The sequence below is a fragment of the Macaca nemestrina genome, chromosome 5, assembly GCF_043159975.1.
Source record: "Macaca nemestrina isolate mMacNem1 chromosome 5, mMacNem.hap1, whole genome shotgun sequence".
NCBI lineage: Eukaryota > Metazoa > Chordata > Mammalia > Primates > Cercopithecidae > Macaca > Macaca nemestrina.
The window spans coordinates 18,287,531-18,306,446 of record NC_092129.1 but is presented as its reverse complement, the minus strand read 5'-3'; positions in this window follow the sequence as shown (position 1 = coordinate 18,306,446).

The following is an 18,916-nucleotide window of genomic DNA, read 5'->3' as shown; positions in this document are numbered from 1 at the left end:
GGTCCCGCAAAGTTTAACTCCAACAAGTTTACCTAATGAGAGTATATCTATATTTAGAAACACTAATAAATAGGAAGTGAACTTAGTTAAAACATCTGTAGATTTAACATGTAATCATGTTCTCACTACAAAGCAAACAAACAAACAAACAAACAGCTCTTTAAGCCAGATTGCCTTTGCTTTAAACATTTTATGTTGTTTAGATAAAAGGAGAAGTGGCTCACAAGCACGCTCTGTTCAAACATGTGACTCAGGGCAGCCCTCTGTGGATGGATGGGATGGGAAGGAAAGACAAGTTCACAGCCTAGTTCACTCACGTACACTGGGATCAATTTAAATTCGGCAAAGTTTATTATACACTTACTGTAACTATGACTTCCTAACTCGTGGTGCCACTGAGGATACACAAATAAAAAAGAGACAGCCTGAGCCTTCAGAGAGCTCACAGAGTAAGGTGGGAAGACTCCTCTGAGATGCTTGGGTGGGGTAGACATGTGTGGAGTCCAACCAGAGAGAGGCATCCTCAAAGCTGTGTAGGTGGTAGAGGGTGTTGTTGATGCTACTGAGGAACACTATGAGATGCTGATATATTTTATTTCACCACAAAAAGTAGACTTGATCTTACAAACAGAAAGTACGATTGCTTAAATATATATTGTACTGTAAAATCACAACTGTGAACACCCAGGCCAAAAAATAACTCCTCACCGTTGAGCTAAACAGGATCAATTGTTTCTCCATTTTCCTGCTATTGTTAATATACCGGTAGTTAATTAACTGGTTCATGTTGTCATCTGCTAGCACGTGTCACCAGACAAGCAGTAACAGGTGCCAAAAGTCTATGGAAAATGAAGACTTGAGAACATTCTATTCACTAATTTAATTTTAAAGCATGATTTGGGAAATGATGATGTTTCCACAATTTCTATAGCAGGTTAGTGACCCCAAGGGTTCTGTTGGAAGGGTATGGGAGCATTGGGGGTGGAGAGGGAGCAAGCATTGATGTCCAGAAGGACTTATTGCCATTCCAGTCAAAGCTGGAAGCCCCTCCAGGAAACTCCCCCTCTGCTCTTTGGGGTGGGGCAGGGATAGAAGTTCCTACATGATAGGGACTGCACCTGCTTAGCTTTATACCTACCCTTGGCATTATTAATATTGCTTTAGAAAGTAGCTGCTCAGTGGCCAGGCATGGTGGCTCACACTTGTAATCCTAGCACATTGGGAGGCCAAGGCAGGTGGATCACTTGGGGCCAGGAGTTTGAGACCAGCCTGGCCAACATGGCAAAACCCCCTCTCTACTGAAAATACAAAAATCAGCCAGGCCTGGTGGTGCATGCTTGTAGTCCCAGCTACTCAGGAGGCTGAGGCAGGAGAATTGCTTCAGCCTGGGAGGCGGAAGCTGCAGTGAGCCAAGATCCTGCCACTGCACTCCAGCCTGGGGGACAGAGCAAATTTTCATCTCAAAAAAAAAAAAAAAAAGAGAGAGAGAGAGAGAGAGAGAGAGAGAAAGTAGCTGCTCAAGCTAGAAGCTAGAGTTGGGAACAGATTTCTCTCTAAAAATAATGTTATAATGACTATTAGGCTTAAATGAAGTGGTGTTAAAATAATAGCTAAAAAAGATAAGAATGGGTTAAATAGGTTTGTGGGTTGATCTTGGAAGTTCTCCCCCTATTTCCGACATTATTTATATGGAGTAGTACTTTCTTACCTTTAAGAATTCAATTAGCAAATATTTCTCACAGACTAACATGTGCCAAGCACTTTCTAGACACTCTGGGTTTCAGTTTCCTCTTCTGCTAAATGGGGATAAAAAGTGTTCTTAATTCAATAGGGTTGTTATGAAGATGAAATGATTTATAATACATCAACTGCTTTGATGGGTGCCTGACATATAGAAAGTGCTTAAGAAATATTAGCTAGTCATTCTGACTATTATTGTACACCAATATGATACAGACACAACTACAAACAACTTTCTAGAACAGAAAATCCTGGTGGCCTGGACCGTGTTGTTCGAGTTTCTTGGTGTTCTGGTCTTTAAGGGAGCAGCTGCTCTCCTGCAGTTGGGGCTGGAGTACTTGATGAGCAGTTGTTATTGTCAGTGTGGTTTGTCTGGTAAGCAGAACTCTTTCCACTTTTTCCAAGGCTGGAAGACAGCAGAGCAGGGAAGTGGTAGAGACCCACCAGTGGCCTTGCCTCCTGGGAATTTGCAACCCCAGCCCCCTGCATGTTTACTTTAGGAGCTAGGGAAGGGCTGAGGCCCAAAGATGTGAGGGCTGCTGACCTGTGCACCTATTTTCAGGGGCTCCTAGCTTTGTGAATAGGTGGGTCTCTTACCTCCTGGGCAAACTGAGCAAAGGCAAAGACTGACAATTTGATATAAAGTCTTTGTGGCCTAATCCAGAGGAAGCAGGGAAGAGGAAACATTTGACTTCTTTCCTTTTCAAAATATGTCAAAGTCTTGCAGTTAGCTTCTTCATTTATGAAGTTTCAGAATTGTTAGATACCCTAAAGTAAACAGACCAGCTTCTGAAGCTGCCAAAAATTGGGATGAAATTTTTACATGCTTCCTGCTACTAAGCCCTGCATTGCTCAAATTAGTCCCAAGTGGATTGAGGGGCGAAAGAACTACACTTTCACGCTTTCTAAAAATTCGGTAAAATAAAGCTTATTAATGCCAAAGTAATTAGTGAAGTGCACAGCTCTGAAATGTTTATGACAACTGTGACCAGGGTAAATAGAAACTGTCTTTTGTACAAAAAAAATGAGAGACCGTCCTCCATAAGTGATATTCACTTCACCAGTTGGAGGCCACTTTTACCTTATTTGTCATATGAAGGACAAATATGAAAATAATGAAATGAGCCCCTCACCTTTCAGGGGCCCTGTGTTCATTTTGGATAGGGTTTCCCCATATGCCCACTGTTTGTCTTACCTCATGATAGAATGATTTGCATTCATTCAACAACCTCTTTGTGTTTTCAGTCTTCCCTAGTTTACCCATAAGAACTGGCAAACAGAAAGTGTAGGGGAAAAAAGAGTATTTAACTTAACTGCTGAGATCACGCTTTCTGTATTAGTTCTGTTTCAGTGTCAAACGTCTCAAAAGACTATAGGATGAAAATAGAGAACTTTGATGCCTCGATGGCAGCAGAGTATTCATAGGGTTCTGGAGCAAGAATCTCAGTAGAAAAAGACGGAGGCACATGGGGCACACTCCAGTGGAATCTTCCTTCCATTGGCTAGATTCAGTGTTCAGCAAGAACAGGTCAGCTGTCATGGTAAAGTGACTATTGGATATATTTGGGAAGTGCTTGACCTCTGTGAGATACTCAACAGAGCAGATTAAGGAAGAAGTCCAATGACCTCTACTCAAGATTGATGACCTGCCTTGAGTTGAAATGATTGAGAATGAGATTGAGAGGCTGTATTGTGCCATAGATTCACTGTGCATTTGGGATCTGTCTCATTCTAATCCTAGCTGTGCAACACTGGGCAAGCTGCTTAACCTTTCTGACCTCATTTTCCTCACTGTACAATGAAGACATATATATATATATACACACACACATACTGATACATATATAGGTGATACATATATAAGCTGCTTGTAAAATAAAATTATAAACACGTAAAGGCCTCACACCAGTGCATGGAACATTTCAAATACCCAATAACCGTTGGTAATATCCTTCATAGTTTTACCGATATTTCAAAAATAAGAATTAACATGAATATGAATGAACAAGAATAAGAATTAACATGAAACATGAAACAACAATTTTTTTTTTTCGAGACGAAGTTTCCCTCTTGTGGCCCAGGCTGAAGTGCAATGGCACGATCTCGGCTTGCTGCAACCTTCGCCTCCCAGGTTCAAGCAATTCTCCTGCCTCAGCCTCCCGAGTAGCTGGGATTACAGGTGTGCACCACCACGCCTGGCTAATTTTGTATTTTTGGTAGAGACAGGGTTTCTCCATGTTGATCAGGCTGGTCTCAAACTCCCAACCTCTGGTGATCCACCCACTTTGTCCTCCCAAAGTGCTGGGATTACAGGTGTGAGCCATCATGCCTGATGAAACAGCAATTTTAAGAACAGGGAAGGAAGGAAATAAGTATATTTTTTCTCTATTAAGATGTAAAATTAAGATGACTAATAACGTCGTACATGGAAATCATTTAAGATTTTGATTGGTATCCTTTAAGGAAAATGCCTGTTACTTTTACTTTCTTAAAATACAGTTTCACACATCAAGGTCGTTTTATTTTCAAGAGTCTAAGGAAATGAGGAAATTAGAAAGGAAATAGCATATGAGCGTGACTGTAGTATAAAACAAGTAGCAATCATGAGTGTGCGAATGCATTTACCTTCTTAGTTTTTGTGGATATATGAAGATTTTATGAATACAAAATAGAAAACTCAATATCCTTACTATTTAATTCTTTGACGTAAAGAAAGATATTGTTATAATTAAGCTATAATTTTCAGTGATATTATATTCCTTTTTAAATGTTAAAGCTAGATGGCTAATCATGTTATAACATTTATTTTTTAACTCTAGCATTGGCAAAGTGCTTTTAAGATATTTTGAAACACTTTTATGAGCTCCAGAATAATTGATCCCCAGAATAATTTTGTAAGATAGTCAGAGCAGATATAGTACTATTTTTTACATTCTACAAGTGGCAAACAAGCAAACGAGGTTGAATGACACAGTAGGTGGTGGCTGGATTGACATTCAAAAATCCTTAGGTTTAGAACTTAAATTTCTTTGGTTATTTGCAGTCTAAATCAGATAGTTTAGATTGATCCACCCAGCAATCTTTCATGGGAGACAGAATATTTTTTTAAATCTCCATTTTAATCTTTAATCTCTATCAGTGACTCTTCTCACCAAATCATAGTGCCTCAGTATCAGTGTTATGTATACATTGTATTTTTTTGGAAAATGATGTCTTAATCTTCAATTTGATTATGTGGCAACTGTATACTCTTTCTTTCTTTCTTTCTTTCCTTCTCTCTCTCTCTCTCTCCTTCCTTCTCCTTCCTTCTTTCCTTCCTTCCTTCCTTCCTTCCTTCCTTCCTTCCTTCCTTCCTTCCTTCCTTCCTTCCTTCCTCCCTCCCTCCCTCCCTCCCTCCCTCCCTCCCTCCCTTCCTTCCTTCCGTTCTCTCTCTCTCTTTCTTCTTCTTTTTTTTTTTTGACATAGTCTTGCTCTGTTGCCCAGGCTTGAGTGCAGTGGCGCAATCTCAGAGCAAATCTCAAAGTTTGCTCACTGCAAACTTTGCCTCCCAGGTTCAAGCGATTCTTGTGCCTCAGCTTCCCAAGTAGCTGGGATTACAGGCACCCACCAACATGCACAGCTAAATTTTGTATTTTTGCTAGAGATGGGGTTTCCCCATGTTGACCAGGCTGGTCTTGAACTCCTGACCTCAAGCTATCCACCCACCTCAGCCTCCCAAGTGCTGGGATTACAGGTGTGAGCCACCACACCTGGCCAACTGTATACCATTTCTAACAAACACTTCTTACTGTCAAATTGCAGCCAGACCCCAAAAGTGTCAAATTTACTGACTAGCTGAGTAGATACTACAAACTCCAAACCCACATTTGGGTGAAAACTGAAATTTTCAGTCATCCAGATATTTGTAAACACTAGGTGGTACAAATAGATTTACTTTAATTTTTATCTAAACATATACTTTTATGTGTATGTGATGTGAGTGAAACGTTTCTGAGTGCCCTGTCGTGAGTCTGTTTGTTTGGGAGGTTTCCCTATGCTTAAGTTCTTTTTGAGGGAGCTTTCCTTTACTCTTCGGAGCCTGGCCACGCTTGGGACCTGCTGTAGGACGCATCCATCTGCTGGTCCCTAGTGGGGTCCCAGCTGGCATGACTTTCACAGGTTCCTAGAGAGAACCCATCCACAGAATGTGTGGAAAACTGTGGTGGGAGAAAAAGTCCAAAATCAAGGCAGCAGCTTTCTTGCCCAAGGCAGACTAAAGATAAGACTTTTAAAAAATTTTCTGCCGGGCGCGGTGGCTCAAGCCTGTAATCCCAGCACTTTGGGAGGCTGAGGCGGGCGGATCACAAGGTTTGATCGAGACCATCCTGGCTAACACGGTGAAACTCCGTCTCTACTAAAAATACAAAAAACTAGCCGGGCGAGGTGGCGGGCGCCTGTAGTCCCGGCTACTCGGGAGGCTGAGGCAGGAGAATGGCGTGAACCCGGGAGGCGGAGCTTGCAGTGAGCTGAGATCCGGCCACTGCACTCCAGCCTGGGCGACACAGCGAGACTCCGTCTCAAAAAAAAAAAAAAAAAAAAAAAAAATTTTCTTGTGGCAGGGCGCGGTGGCTCACGCCTGTAATCCCAGCACTTTGAGAGGCTGAGGCGGGCGGATCACGAGGTTTGATCGAGACCATCCTGGCTAACACGGTGAAACTCCGTCTCTACTAAAAATACAAAAAACTAGCCGGGCGAGGTGGCGGGCGCCTGTAGTCCCGGCTACTCGGGAGGCTGAGGCAGGAGAATGGCGTGAACCCGGGAGGCGGAGCTTGCAGTGAGCTGAGATCCGGCCACTGCACTCCAGCCCGGGCGACAGAGCGAGACTCCGTCTCAAAAAAAAAAAAAAAAAAAAAAAAAATTTTCTTGTGGCAGGGCGCGGTGGCTCACGCCTGTAATCCCAGCACTTTGAGAGGCTGAGGCGGGCGGATCACGAGGTTTGATCGAGACCATCCTGGCTAACACGGTGAAACTCCGTCTCTACTAAAAATACAAAAAACTAGCCGGGCGAGGTGGCGGGCGCCTGTAGTCCCAGCTACTCGGGAGGCTGAGGCAGGAGAATGGCGTGAACCCGGGAGGTGGAGCTTGCAGTGAGCCGAGATGGCGCCACAGCACTCCAGCCTGGGCAACAGCGCGAGACTCCATCTCAAAAACAAACAAACAAACAAACAAACAAACAAAGAATATTCTTCAAACAAAGAATATTCTTGTAAGTTTGTCATTCAGAAATAAAGGGTAATCACCTCTTATATTTATGCTACTTCAGAAATACTTCTCCCTTCTTACACCTACCTTGCCTAAATCAGTTGAGTTACTTAAGTGATGGAAATTAAATGTGGAAACTGGAATAAACATTTAAAAGAGTTTGGGAGATCTTACAGCCTCCTTGCCTCGAGGTAAATATGAAAATAGTCAGCCCTTCAGCCTTTGGCGATGTCTGGCTTTTTATGAACACCTGTTACTTTATGGCCTGTGACAATTACTTTGAGGTTGGTTACCTTGTATTGTGTCATTTCTGTGCTTACGTTTTTTATGCACATGACTTACTTTCTGAATTGAGGAATAGGACACATTTTTTTTTTTTTTTTTTTTTTGAGACGGAGTTTCGTCCTGTCGCCCAGGCTGGAGTGCAATGGCACTATCTCGGCTTACTGCAACCTCCGCCTCCCAGGTTCAAGCGATTCTCCTGCCTCAGCCTCCCGAGTGTCTGGGACTACAGGCGCGGGCCTCCATGCCCAGCTAATTTTTGTATTTTTAGTAGAGACAGAGTTTCACCATTTTGGCCAGGCTGGTCTCGAACTCCTGACCTCGTGATCCACCTGCCTCGGCCTTCCCAAGTGCTGGGATTACAGGCGTGAGCCACCGCGCCTGGCCAGGACACATTTTATAGTTGTCTATCTTTTTGGGTTCTTGCATATTTAACCTGGCAATTATGCAGAGGAGATACTCAACTCAGTGGTTACTACCGATAATAATTGCAAATTCCGTCTTGGAGGTCCTAATACTTACTACCCCACAGGGTCGGAACGAAGGTGGCATATCACATTTCTAAAAAGACATTTATGATTTTAGTACATTGACACATGAGTGTATAAACATGATTGAGTTGTAAAAGAGGAGTCAGAAATTATTTTTAAAAATCCATTCATGTTAAATATCAAAGAGTTATATTATTTCCCAGCTCGAGAGTTCCAGTGAGGTTCATCAGTAACTTACATCCCAAACTGAGTTCAATCATGAAAGATAGTTGGATTTTTTTTCTTTGTTGTTAGTTCACTACACTTTGGCCAGATACTTAGAATAAGAAACTTTTTGTGGGAGTTAAGATAAATTGCATAGATGCACTATTTTTTTCATTTGGAAGAAAAGATGGAGAGTTCTATTACTCAAAAGACCAAGAAGCACTGAGGCCAAGAGATCCACACAAACTTCACTCAGTAGCCTAAGTAAATAGTACCTTACTTATTTCTCAAAACAAGCCGTAATTGTTTTGTATATAATCACAAATACTTTCCATGCTTGTGTGATAATCACACATAGGAAGTTGCTTTAGCTACCAGCACCAAATACAGTACTTTTAACAGCTCTTTACATCCACCTCTCTTGTGTCCCTCTCCAAATTCTCGATTTGCCTCCATCTTTATGGGAGAGGCAGCTTGACTTGTGTCAGCTAATAGTTCATTGAAAGCGGCCAATCTGGGAAGCAGCAAGTGAGAAGGTCCTACAGAAAGTGGAGATTCTCCCTGCATGGGTTAAACTTTGAATCAAGCTATGCAACATTTATTCTCTTTTTCGTTGCTCAGGCAAAAAGAGGGATTTGGCTGCACGAAATCTTGTGTGTGTGTGTGTGTGTGTGTGTAGCATATGAAATCAGCAAAATAGCAGCACAGACAGTTCCAGGAATTTTTTTATTTTTTATTAAGAGACAGGGTCTTGCTGTGTTGCCCAGGCTGAGTCCAGTGGTGTGATCATGGCTCATGGCAGTCTCAGCCTCCTGAGCTCAAGATATTATCTTGCTTCAGCCTCCCAAGTCACTGGGACTGCAGGCACATACCACCACACCCAGCTTATTTTATAAAATTGTTTTTGTAGAGATAGGGTCTGGCTATGTTGCATGAGCTGGTCTCAAACTCATGGCCTTAAGTGATCCTCCTACCTTGGCCTCCCAAAGTGCTGGGATTACAGGTGTGAGGTATTGTGTGTGGCTAGTTCCAGGGATTTTTAAAGACTATAGCAACAAAGTGGCCAATAGACTTAATTACTATATTTGGATAATATGGGCCAACTTTCTCTCGAACTGTATAGATAGTGTATATATATATATATATATATTTTTTTTTTTTTTTGGAACAATTGTCTTATTTTGCCAAGGCAGTTTGTCTACACAATGCATACAATCTTAGCAAATCTAAGGAATGCTACGTATCAGGATACTATCTGTTTCCCTGTTGTGTTCATAATGGCATTTAGGAATAGTTTTATGGATTTTGAATTTTGAGATATGTTTGCATACTCTACATACCCTGAAAACAACTTCATCACACGTATAAACACAGTGTGTTTTGAAGGACATTGGAATTTCTGCCTTTCCTAATATATCTCTGCTAAACCTCACATCACTTTGGGTGGAAATTCCTTTCATTAGTGACCAGTCTAATTCCTCAGATACCAATTTGCTGAGTGCACTGCTGTATAATTTAAATGGTCTCAGATTCACTTCCTCATTTGTAAATTAAGGAGGTCGTATAGACCCTGCTTTCTGTGATCTGATTTTCTGTGGTCCCTGCCTTCTCTCTCCCAACTAGAGAAGTTTTGTGTTTCGTGTTTTCCTGTATTCAACTTGCAAAGTGTTACAGATAATTGTAATTATACTGCAATCAAAATGTCAACTTCTAATCTTAGGAGAACAGATTCTAATTGATTAGGATTGCTCCTAAGCACTTTCTTATCAAGAAATTTTTCTCTATGCAAATCTCTGATAACCTTTCTCCTGTTGTACACAGAAGTTCTTAGCCTCCACTTGAACTTCTTTTCTCCTTTTACATCTTCATTACATTCTATGCTTCCACTAGGCAAGCTAAAGTCTACCAAAGTCTAGTTGATACAGCAACGCAGTTCTTCTCTCAAGAGAGCAGAAACTTGGCTGAAAAGTTTGGAAAGCAACAGCAGTATACATTTATACAAGTGCTCAACTGATAGTTTTAAAGACAGCATTGAGATCTCATTGGAAATAACTGCTGAATTAAGGATGGTACCTTACTTGGGATTAACTCAAAATCATCTGTTTCTAAATTGTCACTTCTAAAAGTCTTTTTCTAAAAAAGACTAAACTTGGCACTTTTTGCCTGGATTGTATACAGTCACACATTCTAAAAGTGAATCATATCTACCCCTCACCCAGAGTCACCTTCCCTTAACCCCACAGACTTTATCTTCCCCTCCCTGTCCCTGCCACACCTCTGCCACAAAAAGTGAAGCACAAAGTGGAGTTTTGATGATTTCTTGGACTGTCTCTAATATATATTTCATAATATGTAGTTTCATTCTGATTAATAAAGAAAGTGCACAATTGGGAGGAGGGCTTCTTCTGGAAATCCCGACAGATTATACTAATATTTATAGCCGTTATAAGGAAGGAAGCAGGAGCGGGAGAGGGACAAAAGGAGGAAATGTTTTTTGTTTTTTGTTTTTTTTTCTTTTTGCAATCATTCTCAACTTAGATAGTGATTTGAAGCTTTCTCTCTCCAAAGTCTTTGTCTGGGTGTCCATTTTATTACTTTTCTAAGCTCATGCTTCAACTGATCAGAGCTTTCTCGAGGCTTACCTTTCATTGAGCCTGGAACTTGTGTCTTTGTATGAAAGCCAAGTTCTGAGTAAACCTGAGGCTATTTAAACTTTCGGGTGGAAATTATGTGCTCTTCAAGACTAAACTTGGCACTTTTTGCCTGGATTGTATACAGTCACACATTGCTTGACAGCGATACATTCTAAGAAATGAATCTTCATGTGAGTGTCATAGGGTGAACTTACACAAACCTAGATGGTATGGTCTACTACACACCGAGCCTATATGGCATAACCTATTGCTTCTACACTATGAACCCACACAGCATGTTACTGGATTGAATTCTGCAGACAATTGTTACACAATGGTAAGGTTTGTGTATCTAAATATAGAAAAGGTACAGTAAATGTATGGCATAAAGAAAAAAAATGGCCGATATGGTAACTCACACCTGTAATCCCAGCAGTTTGGGAGGCCAAGGTGAGAGGATCAATTGAGGCCAGGAGTTCAAGACCAGCCTGGGCAACATAGCCATATCCCATCTCTACAAATAAAAACCGAAAAATATAAATACATTAATTAAAGATTAAAAAATGTTACATTTGTATAGGGCACTTACCGTGAGTGAAGCTTGCAGACCTGGAGCAGCTCTGGATGAGTTAGTGAGTGAGTGTGAAGGCCAAGGACACCACAGCACACTACTATAGATTTTATAAACGCTGTACACTTAGGGTACGTTACATTTACCAAGGAAAGTATTTCTCCAAAACTAAATTAACCTTAGTTTACTGTAACTACTTTACTTTACACATTTTTATTGTTTTTAACTTTTTGACTTTCGTGCCCACAGTGGTGGGCAGAAAAGCTAGGCTTTTGCTAAAACGCCTCCTCTAAAACTGAGTATCTCTCTTATATAAGTATGTGCCCACCAGCTCAAGATAATGTAAGAAAGTAGAAAATATATTACCATACCTTACAAAAGATTAGCCAGGCATGGTGAAAGGCACCTGTAATCCCAGCTACTCAGGAAGCTGAGCCAGGAGAATTGCTTGAACTGAGGAGGTGGAGGTTGCAGTGAGTGGTGCCATTGCACTCCAGCTTGGGCAACAAGAGTGAAACTCCGTCAAACAAAACAAAACAAAACAATACAAAACACCAGAAGGAACGAAGGAAAGAAAGACAGACAGATACAGACAGACAGACAGACAGAAAGAAAATATATTATCATACTCAATCTGCTCCAGCTTAAAAAAGAAGTGAGACCTGGGCCAGGCACCGTGGCTCACGCCTGTAATCCCAGCACTCTGAGAGGCCGAGGCGGGCAGATCACAAGGTCAGAAGCTGGAGACTATCCTGGTTAACACAGTGAAATCCCATCTCTACTAAAATATACAAAAAATTAGCTGGGTTTGGTGGTGGTGCCTGTAGTCCCAGCTACTCAGAAGGCTGAGGCAGGAGAAGGGTGTGAACCCGGAAGGTTGAGCTTTCAGTGAGCCGAGATCGCACCACTGCACTCCAGCCCAGGCGACAGGGTGAGACTCCATCTCAAAAAAAAAAAAAAAAAAAAAAAAAAAAAAAAAAAAAAAAAGAAGTGAGACCTGATAAAATTGAGGTCATCGCTGTATGAACTACTAGTAGACTTTAGCTTGCCTAGTGGAAGCATAGAGTGTAATGTAAAGGCATAAAAGAAGAAATAACTTTCTATCTAGTGAGGATTTCTTCTCTGCTTTCCACTAGAAGTGTGGTTGTGCATCTACTTTTTGGTATTTTGCTAATTTGTTTCTCTTTACTATTTCTCCTGAATTTAGAAAACCATTGAGGAAATACCCTTAAGGGCGTATTAACAAATAGGACAGAGAGCTTTACACTAAAAGTCCATGTGTTGACCTCTTTCTACAGAGACTGAGGAAGAGGATGAACTGGTTATGGAGCTTATCACCACTTGTGACCTTTGACTTAGACAGGTGATCTGTTGTGATTTCTAGATATCAGGGAAATAAAACACAGATCCTTGTGACATTCTCATTATTATTCTTAATTCCAGTGGATGTCTGTAACATTGATTCAGTTGTTTCAGTTCAGCCTGTTACAGATATGTAGTTGATGCGCCCAGACCAACATCAATAACCTGTATTTTCTGAGGCTGTAGAACTGTTATGTTTGCAGAAAGAAAGCACATTCCTCCCTATTTTGTCAGCATGATCAAACACCGAAGATGTGTATCTGTGGAAAATTGTTCTGAGAAAATTGAGGATATCATCTTGCCAACACTATTATTAAAAAGATGAGAGGAAGAAACAGAAAAGCTTTTCCTAGATTTTTTCAATCTCCTAAAAACAATAGAACTTTAAACTCCCCACAAATGATTATTTTAGCTACCCTAATGGCTTATGAAGATTACACAACTTTGAACAGTTTCACTCACTGAGACAGTTGAAAAAATAAAATGAACTGGGTGATAGTAAGGTTGCAGTAATTTGCATTTGACTCTGTGGGACTTTGTCGTGAATGTATGATGTGTGTGTGTGTGTGAGAGAGAGAGAGAGAAAAAGAGAGAGAGAGGAAAAGAGAGAGGTGACTCTTGGGTTCAGACTTGAGCAATTGGCTGGGTGTGATACCCTGTATTGAGATAAGCTCCAGAGTGAACCCATGTGGAAGATGAGGGGGCGACTTCTGTTTGGGGTCTATATTGAGTTTGAGGTACTTAGAGATATGGGTCTGAAGTCCATAGAAGAGACTGAGATTAAAGATTTGGGGGATTTTGGAATCCTAGGAATAAAGAAAATAATCCAGAGAATGTATGTAAAGCAAGAAATGCTAACACTTACTCTCTAAGGGAGAAGATAGGAAGGGAAACTTGTAAAGGAGACTGCACAGGAACCATCAGAAAGGTTAGTAGTAAACCCGCAGACTAGGGAGCAAGAGAAACCATAAAAAGATTATTTTGAAGAGTGATCTGCAGTGTCAAATACTGAAGAAAAAAACCACTGAAAAAATGACTAAAAATACCCAATGCATTTAGTCTTTTATAGACTTTGGTGGTCTTCCTGCAAGAAATTTTGGTAGAATCATGACAGAGAAACCTCTAGACTATGATGGACTTAGGAGGATGACTGGGAAGTGAGGCAACAAAGTAGGTACAGTCAAGTTTTTCAAGAAGTTCAATTATGAAGAGTAAAAGTGCTATAGGGCATGAGACAGAAAGGATTTGGAAAAAAAGGAGGTCTCCCCCAATTCCTCACCATTAGATTTGAGCTTGTTTAATTACTGATCAGAAGAAGTAAGAAAGAGAGAAAGTTGAATATATAGAGGGAAGGATTAATTAGAGATCAGTGTCCTTGAGAACATTGGGACAGGAATTTATAGTACACGTTGAGGGACTGGCTTTAGATAAAAATGATGGATATTATTATTTTTTCCTTATGAGAAGAGAAAAGGAGAGTTGAAAAAGAAAATAGATTTGGTACTCAGAAGTTGACAAGTTCCCTTATCATGACTTCCATTTCTTAGTGGAGTAGGAAGAAGGGTTATCTGATGAAAGTGAAAGGTAAAGTGTAGCTGTCAGAGACGTGAGGGGAGGGGAGAGAATTTAAAGCAATTGTGGAAAATGGGAGCATGCTAGGTAATCACGGTAGAATTACAGCCAGATTGGAGAGCCCAGCTGAGACTACCAATCACAGATTTATGATACCAAATTGCCCAATTATTATTTCTCTCTTGCATCATGCAACACTGAACCAGACCTGATTAAGTTACATGGAAAAAGCAAACAGTTAGGTTCATCTAGGGCTGGGGTTTTGCCATGTATATGCTCTGTAAAGATAACGGGAAAGAGGAATTTAGAGTATTGGTAAAAGAGGAATAAGAAGGTTCAACTATGAACCTAAGCAGCATAATTATGGAAGTGAATATAGGAAGGAGTTGTTGAGAAAAGAACAAATGAAAGAGGACTGGAGGTCCTGATAAAGTTCAAACACTCATTCTAGATATAATATGCTTTTGATAGACACTCAGTTGATAGTGTGGAAACACAGTTGACGAGTGCCAAATTTAAACACCAAAGCTCACTGGTCCCCTGCCCATATATTCCATTCCTCCATTACCAACACCTGTATTCCAACTGAAAAGGTCAATTTATGAAATCTTTCAAAATATGCCACCCTACCTCTATGCCTTGTGTCCCACTGATATCCTGTCTCAACGTTTATCCATTTCTTTTTTTTTTTTTGACTTTTCAAATGTTATCCATCATTTAAAGCTTAGTTCTCACCATATTCATGAAATTTCCAGCTGAAGAAATCAAGGAGAATAAATCTCCTGAAATTTATTGAGTACCTATTATATGCCGGGAAATGTAAATGTACTTGTACTTTTCCCATGCAGTTCTAATTCAGTTCAGGTATTGAAGCTATCTTCTTCCTTTTGAAAGTGAGGTATCTTTATTGTCTTTGGTACTATGTAGCATTCCTTTTTGCTTACTTGTATTGGGAGATTTTTATGTCTGTGTCTTGACCTCATACTCAATGGCAATTTTTTGATGGCTTAATTATGCATTTTCCATAGCACATTTCAGAATATATTGCACATGGTAGGCATAAATTCTTGCTTAACTATGAACAAGAAAATATAGATCACAGAGTAAGGAATACGGAAAAAGGAAAAGAAATGTAACTGCCAATCATCATGTTTTGTAAATTCATGATAAATGCTGAGGATCGGGAAAAATGGAGAAATATTGTCCCAGTGTCCCAAAATAATTAATATTCCTTTTAAAAGTAAGTAGCTTGCTACTCTACTCAGACCTGATACACTTTTTTTAGTTGTTGTTTAAATTTCTTTTATTTACTTTAGAATGAGACAGTGAGGCCAGGTGTAGTGGCTCATGCCTGTAATTCTAGCACTTTGGGAGGTTGAGGCAGGCGAATCACTTGAGCTCAGGAGTTTGAGACCAGCCTGGGCAACATGGTGAAACCCTATCTCTACAAAAAATACAAAAATTAGTCAGGCGTGGTGGTATGTGCCTGTAGTCCCAGCTACTTGGGAGGCTGAGGCAGGAAGATCGTTTGAACCTGGGAGGTCAAGGCTGCAATGAGCTGAGATCACACCACTGCACTTCAGCCTGGGTGACAAAGTGAGATCCTATCTCAAAAATAAATAGATAAATAGAATAAATAAAATGATACAGGGTCTTGCTATATTGCCCAGGCTGGTCTTAAACTCCTGGGCTCAAGTGATCCTTCTGTCTTAGCCTCTCAGTTAGCTGGTTTTATAGGCAAATGTGATACAGTTGTAATGAGTAGAGACAAAGATTGATTTTTATTGGTTGTGTTTCTATATATTTACATGGGCTGATAATTCAATAAAATATAATTCACTATTTGGCTTAATTTTGAAAAATTAATACTATATATTTTGAGTAGCTTTATATTAGAAGTTTATGTATTATTTAGAAAAATGATATTTCAATTAAAGTTAGCTACAAATTTCTTAAAAAGACCTGACCCAAATAAAAAATAGTGGTGTTTATAAGTCAGCCATGAATGCCAGTAGTTTAAATTTTAGCAGCAGCAGCATAGTAATTTGTTGGAGTTAAAGCACTGGAATTGGCTCATTAAATAAGTTTTGTAGCATCTAATTAAGAAACAGCTAGGAAATTCTGTTCAATAAACCATCAAAGCGTGTTTCTCTTCCTTTTCCAAATTCTGCTCTTTCTCCATTTTTAAGAGGTTCATAAGAATTTTATGTACATACGTTAAACTTCATTTAAAGGCTTTGCCAACATGATGTTCACTTCATAGACAAATTAAATCAAGTACAGACAAGCTATACATGTCTGAGGTACTGTAGATAGTTTCTGCTGGATCTAGTAACAGAGTTAGAGTTTCTTATTTGCAAATGTAGTAACTGAGAACACTGTATGACATATTTGTAGGTGAAAACTATCAAGCTTGTTATACAAAGATAAATGTATCTCTTGTACAATATTCATCACCCTCTGCATAGATATCATAATTTTCAACCTCAATTCAATTTACTAAAAGAATGTTCATTTTAATGAAGTTTTACAAGCTATTTCAGTATTTAAATGTTTAGTAGTCTCTTGCCATGGAAAAAGGAGAAGCTTTCTCAATTTTTCAATCACAAATTTATAGTGACAGATACACCATTGAGACGACAAAGGCTAGGCCATTTCGTAATTTACATGAATATATAATACCTAGATCCCTACATATGCCATAAGGGTAGTCTACAGAAGCTACCAGAACATAATAGTACCTTGTACTCGTAAAACAATTACTACAACATGTTTTCATATAATGTATTTTACTTCTTATGTGTAAATATATTTTTCCTTATTACAATAAAAATACCTACACAATATAAGAAAATTGGAAAACAGACACATAAATAGAAGAAAAATAAAACAACATTACTTTGAGTCAAACCCTTTGGACCTCTTGGTGAGTATAATTCCATACTCCCACCCTTTTCCTTTCTCTGTGTGTGTGTGTGTCATTATATATACAAATTTGTGATTTGTTTGTATATTTAATAACTACATTTTGTACATCAAGTACCAATGGCTACATTCTTTATTTTTACATTTTTTTTATAGCTGTGTGGTACTCTACTATGTAGGTATATTCTAATTTATTTACCCAAATCCTATTATTAGACACTTTGTTATTTCTAATATTTGGTTATCACAAATAGTACATTGGTAAACATCCTTTTATTTACATATTTCTGCACTTTCTTAATTATTTCCTGAGGCTAAATTTCCAGAAAAGGAATAACTAGGCCATAGGTGTGTACATTTTTATGTTTCATAATTACTGCCAAAAAGTACTGTAATCTATACTCTGACTAATGGCATATGAGAATTCTCTTTTCCCTCACTAACAAAAATTAAATGATTAGTTTTCATTGTCTCATTCCGATTCTTACAATAATTCTATGAGATAGACAGAGCAGATTAGGAGAAATGCTAATAGTCACACCTCCAGAAAGTAACAAGACTGGGAGTCAAGTTTCCTGACTTGCCTTACTACATACTTTTCTATCACATACTTCTTGCCATTATACTGTCAATGGTGGCAATTCCAAGTGAACTGTCAGGAAAGAACCTAGACCAGGAATTCTTATACAAGCCACGGCCTGACTCATGTCTGTGTTGCTGGCAGTGCCCTGGCCTCCAGCCATGGGACTGTGGGTGGCACAATTCTTGTATTCTGAGAAAAAGGCAGTGTTGGCACACTGCTTGTCCAGGCCAGTGCTTAAGCCAATGGAGATGGGAGGAGGTAAGGAAGTTGGAGTCAGAGGCAGTCGAGGGTGAGCAAATTATAGACCTTGTAAGAACACGTCCTTAAAACTTTTCAATTCTTGCTCTGTATTATAAGTAAAATAATTCAGGCTATCTATCTTACTGAATATTTTAAAGATGAGTCTGTTTTTATTATTTTTTAATTGTTCGATTCCTTTATATCATTTAATTGGTAGAATTCTGTTTTTATTTTTACTTGTACAAAACACACAGAGTCAAGTTCCCCTAAGTCAAAACAGAAGAGAAAGTGAAAAAAAAATTCCCTTTTGAATAGAAAAACAAGAGTTTTTTTCTTTCTTTTTTTGCATATCCTATGGTTTAATAAATTTTATTCAAGTACTTAAAAAATTGAAAAGAAATAGCATTGAGTGCAATCATATAGGTGTTTGCAAAGTTCTGAAAACTATTTGGCTATAGTATTGTGTAAGAAAACTGTCATGCAAAAGTGAAAGCAATATTTTTTAAGGGTAAATAAACCAGGTATAGTAGCAGACACCATAGGTCACTAGGATGAAACAGTTATAGGTTCTGTTTCAGGAACATTCGTCTCGTAGAGGTAAGAGGACTGCTTCAAGAATCTTCCTGACCACTAACGTTCGTTGGGTCACTCTCTTCTCTGCTTGAACATCACTGTTTCCCCCCCTTCATTAAATCTGCTTCATAAATTGAAGTAATTCATTTATTCGTCTGTTGTACCAACTAGACCATAAACCCCTTGAAGGCAAGGATTATGCCCTACTCCTTACAAGAGGCTATGTGAAAGGCGGACCATAGAAACTTAACAGACAGAATATAATTATACTATAGGAAATTTGTTCCATTTTATCATTCAGGGGCAGTGATATGGTTTGGCTCTGTGTCCCCATCCAAATCTCATGTGGAATTTTAATCCCCATATGTCACGGGAGGGACCTGGTGGGAGATGATTAGATCATGGAAGATTTCCCCCATGCTATTCTCATGATAGTGAGTGAGTTCTCACAAGATCTGATGGTTTAAAAGTGTGGTGCTTCCCTTCTCTCTCTCTCCTG